Below are 5,499 nucleotides of genomic sequence, written 5' to 3'. Positions count from 1 at the left end.
CTCATAGCAACAGCAAGTCCTATCTGATAGAACTAGGCCAAGTCTCCGATGTCAGGGGCTGCTTTGCTTTTTCTCATGTTGCAATCCTATTCACGTAGCAAGATAGGTCAGAAGGGCAGCTAACCCTTCTACATAATGTGAGGATAGAAAATAATATTCTCTAGTTATTTTCTTTGTAGTAGGTAAAAAAAAAAAAAAAAATGGCAGACCAGATGTTTTGAGAGAACCTGAAACATTTGAAAGGCTGTCATATTTGTTATTTATAAGCCTCTTGATTTTTCTCCTTAGCAATTTGCAGCAAAAACTTGAAACTATAAAGATGCTGTGGGATTTACTTCTAATGTCAGCATGGAAGGAGATAACATTTGGAAAGAAATTCCATTAAATAGATGACAGAAGCCTTAAGGAATTGACCCCCCCCCAAAAAAAGTAGAAAAATTGTGATTTTCATTAATAAATAAAAGAAAAACATGGAAGTCTAAGCAGAAAAGAAACTTCTAGGCTTCAAGAAGAAAAGCCACGGTTCCAACTGGCTTGCTAAATGTGGTGTGTGTTCCAAGATGGCTGAGGCTCTAGTTCAGAAAACAACAGTTTTCTATGTTTCTGTGTTTCCCGGGCAATGCTTACTAGCCTTAGGCTCAGTTCTAAATTGGAAATAAGTTGCAAATTGGTCCAAATATTCTTCCTGCAGCCTCCATCTTCTTCATTCCAAATAGTAGCTATCCAAATATTCAAAGCGCACTTCCTATGGTCTTGATCCCATGACAAAATTTACAATAGCAAAGTTACCACTCGCATTCATTCAAAAGACATTTCCAAAAACAATGGTTTATTCCTCAATTTTTAAATTACCCAATTTTAATATCAACATTTAAGTAATGTTATGTTAACATTACATGCTAACACTCAACGGATTCTAACTCTATACTGGAAAATAATTCAAACAAGAAATCCAAAGGTACCTGTAAAAATAAATATTCCTTAATGATTCTGACAGGAGGAAATTTCTGATGTCTTGGTATTGAACAATTTGTATACCTTGAGTCTCTAGTTATTCTATTTAGAAAGGTAAGGTAGTGAGGTTGATCATTAAAAATCATTATTTTCTGCAGTTTTAAATTCAACTATCAGAGATGACATAAAGACAGTCTGCCGGATAATTTTTGCTGTCAGGAAATGCAAAATACAATAATCTTTCATTGCCTTTCAATGTACCTGATAGAGGCTTTCACTATTTACAGAGAATTGGTTTTGTCTAAGACATCGTAAAGGGAGCTTCTGCCATGAGACAGAGCTAGAGCTAGAAGTATGACCTAGGGATAAGTCTCAAGACCAAAATTACTTTAGAAGAATTATATTTTGTACTGTTATGCAGTCAAATTTGTCAATATTTTGTTTTATGATGTCTGACACTCGAATATTAAATTAAATTCTCCCATACTTTTTTCTGGTACTGTATGATTGCTATACGATTTCATTTCATTTTTAATTTCAAACCTTTGATGAACCTGAAATGTACCTTGGCATATGGAATGAATAATACAATTTTTAAAGCGAAAAAGAGGAATACATACATACATACATGCATATGGATGTATTTCCTGAATGTTTCTGGAATGATGCACAAGAAAACTAGGGATTCCTCTGGAAATAGGAACATAAAAACAGACGTAAGAAGACAATGATTTTTTTTTTAAATCTATGCCTTCTTTTTGGTAACGTTGTGTGTGTATTTCAATAAATACTTGCTTTATTTGTAAAAGAAATAACATGAAGTTAGAACAAAGGAGTGCATATGCCAGGGCCTCATCCCAGGATAAAAAAAAGGATTGAAGTGGTAAAATTACCGTTGGAGCATCCAAAACAGGCTAAAGCTCCTTCGATGAGTACTAATCTGGAATGAATGACAAGAACACTGATAGTTTTTGGACACCATGGTTTATGGGAAGTGAAAGATACAACACTCTCCACTCCAGGTAGCTGTGGAGGAAATGCTGAAATTAAGGGAGAACCAATACCAGTTTAGAAAAGGAGATGTAAAGAAGAAAATGCTCTCTTGAAATATGTAAGATCTATACTAAATTTACAGTGGAGTATGAATTGCAAAAGGTAGAACAAAAGGTTAGGTGAACAGATAAAAGAGAGTTCAGGGGAAATCCAGTAGTCATTCTTGATTCCTGTTCCTCCTTCATTTCCTACATTCAGTCACTAACACCATCCCGTTTTACTTTCTAAATATCTTTCAAATCATTCACTTCTCTCAAGGGATACTCATCTCTCTCCTTGACTAATGAAAATAGCTTCCTAATCGATTGCTATTCATCCACTCTGGTCTTTCTAAAATTCATATCCTGCATTGTAAGCAGAGTGGTTTCCAAAATGCAAATTGGGTCACTATCCTGCTTGAAAGTCTTTGATGGGCTTCCTATCACGGTTTGGGTAAAGACCAAATTTGATAACACGACATAGAATCAACTCAAAATCTGTGTACTACTCACCTTCCCAGCCTCATTGCCTGTCATGCTTCCCCTCAACTCCCCACCACAAACCCACTACCCTTCTAGCAGCTCCTTCGACCATAGATTCTTTACAAATGCTGGACCACCTGGCTCCAGAACTCTTGTCTTTGAAAATCTTGTAGATTTTAGTTTAATCTCCACTTCCTGCGAGAAGCCTTGATTGGTCAAATCTCTCCACTACAGCCTCTTGTCATACTAGGCAGATCTCTTCACAGGACTTTAATACCATTCAGTGTTGTACTTGTCTGCCTGGCTATTTGCATAATGACGCTAATCTGTAGAGTTCACAGTGGATAGAACTGGGATTTACTTAGAAAGTGCTCACTATACAGTGCAGGATGAACACCAACAATGAAAATAAATAAATGAATGAATGAACAAATGAATGAATGAACTGAATAAAGCAAAGAGGAGGGCACATATCACTGAGTGAGAGCTTTCTAGATGGCTGACTGCAAGATGAGTTGGCATTTTGGTTGTTGGACAAGGATGAAAGGGAAAGGGCTGTGTTTCAATTGGATAAATTCTGAGATGCCGAGTCTGAAGGTATTAGAGGAAAAGAGTCGACCTCTGACCTATATACTGTGATAAAAATGACAAACATTTCTGGTTTCTCTCTTTTGTTCTAGATAACGACAACAGCTATTCAATTTGTTCAAAAGTACATTTCCAATACTTTAAGCAGAAATTTCTCTGTTATATCTATAACAGTGTTCTATAGTCACAATCCCAATTTAATACTACCTTTGCATAATTTGATCTAAAAGAAATTTCCATTTGTAAACCTTGCTGACCTGGTAAAAACAAATACTATGTAATGAAACTGAGGCAATTATCTAATTCAAAGGGGAAAATAAAAGAAAACAGACCATCTAAGCCAAATTCTAATAATGGGAAATAAAATAAATTCACAGTATTTGTATGCCTAAACACCACTTCTATTTATGCAATATATGTTTAAAATTAATTGGGTAAACTATGTTTGAATTTGGTTTACTTTATGTATTTTTGACTTTGTATATATCATGCATGCTAAGTAGAGTGCAAAATTCTTTTAAAACATAATTGGAATATGGGCTCCCTTTCCCTGAAATATATATCATCTAACTAGGGTAAAATTGCTTTTTCAATATTTGCGTCTATGAGTGTGCAAATGTGTTTGTGTATACGTGTACATGTTATGTATGTGTGTACTGCTTAACTTCCACATATTAAGTATATATTTCATGTATGTTTGTGAAAGTATTGCATATGTGAATTTGCATATGTATAAAAGATATAGTTTAAAATGACGAAAGAGCAATTTTAAACTGAATTGTGAAATCAATCTTAATGGTAACTCCTATTCATTTATCATCTTCTATATGTTGTGCTTTGTGCTGGGCACTTTATGAATATTATCTCTAGTTCTCATAACAATGTTTTCAAGAAATATCTCCATTTCAAGCATGGTAATTAAGGATAAGAAAGCTAAAGTGCAATTTCTAAGGTTATAATATTTAGTATGTGTCTGACATAAAATTTCTTAACTTTATTATAATTTATTAAACATGTACAAAACAAACCACACATTAATGAAAGACTATGGAATTATTAAATGCTTAATTTTGCTCAGCCCTGTGGTTGGTGATTGCTATGCATTTGTCATGTAATCATCACAATCACCTTATGAGGTAGATACCACTGGCACACGGAACATCTAATATGGTGTTGTGCTGGGACTGGACTATTTATCTCATATTATCAAATACCTAATCTGATTAACTCCATCCGATCCAATATGCTCTGAAGAAAGGCGAAAAGCCCACTTTCACTTGTCCGTTTGAGCTGTGAATTCACACATCATGGCCTTTCTTTTGTTGCTGTGCTCACCAATGACTCTCTGGATAAAAATGGGAAAATAGGATTGTTTCACTCCTTTGTGTGGGAAGAAGAAGAAAAAGAGAATTTCCGAAGCCCCATGTTTAACACTGAATAGACAGAAACGATCATGAACACGGGAGCCCTGAGTACACTATTTCTAGATTTGTTGGAGAATCTTCTAAAGTGTGAGGATAAACAGATCAAGGAGTCAATATAGTTAGAATCACCAAATATTTCGTCTGGCCAACTCCAGCCTCTTGTACTTAGGGCAAGTCATTTTGTCTCTTAGTTTAAAGCATAATGAGCTGACACTCATGTCGAAGAATAGAAAAACAGGATTTCAGAGACTGATGTGTACACTTTATTAAGATGCTTATATGTTATTTCTTTTCAGTAAGAATTGAAGTGGCCAAATGGTAAATTGACTGAATCAATGATGAAGAAAAAGTACAATAAATCTAGGTACAAACTTAGAACACAAAAATCATCCTTCGAAGTTAAAATAATTGGGCCACAAGAGTATCACAGCAGGGAGGCATAAGGAATTATAAAAACCAGTATCTGTAAGTAAAGTCTCATTATTTGCTTAGGAGAAACACAGCACTCCCTGACACTACATTGTAAAGAAATTTATTCTGTGGATCTCCAACACTGTAGAGAGGAAGAAGAAGAAGAAAGAAGAAGAAGAAAAAGGAAGAAGAAAAGAAAGAAGAGGAAGAAGGGAAAGAAAAGGAGGAAGGGGAAAGCTAAAACTCAGGGAGTTAAACTTCATAAGCTTTCAATAAGACCAAAAATATCACCAGAGTTTTCATGTCATTGTTTCATTTATTCCTTTATACAATAAAGAATTAACAAGCACCCACTTTGCTCAGGCACACTGCTTAGCCACAAAGGGTACAGCAGTGAAGAAGACAGTGTTTTTCCTTATGGTGTTTCTCTCCCAGCAGATGAGAAAGACAGAGACTGACAGTAAACAGAGGGCAGGTGGAAGAAGGGGTGGTCTTTTGAAGGCATCTCTAAGGAAATAACATGTGCATGGGAATCTGAATAAAATAAAGGAGAAAGCCACAGAAGGTTAGGCCAAGGGAATCACAAGTTCAAAACCCTATGATGGGAA

The 5,499-nt window shown here is 35.3% G+C and overlaps 1 protein-coding gene across 1 annotated transcript in view; it reads right to left on the bottom strand.

The window, feature by feature from the left end:
* MALRD1 (MAM and LDL receptor class A domain containing 1) overlaps positions 1-5,499 on the bottom strand; it is a 533,295-nt gene that overhangs the window by 234,057 nt on the left and 293,739 nt on the right.

The sequence above is a fragment of the Pteropus alecto genome, unplaced genomic scaffold (assembly GCF_000325575.1).
Source record: "Pteropus alecto unplaced genomic scaffold, ASM32557v1 scaffold11, whole genome shotgun sequence".
Taxonomy (NCBI): Eukaryota; Metazoa; Chordata; class Mammalia; order Chiroptera; family Pteropodidae; genus Pteropus; species Pteropus alecto.
The sequence above is the reverse complement of the archived record's forward strand: the minus strand, read 5'-3'. Positions and strand labels throughout refer to the sequence as shown.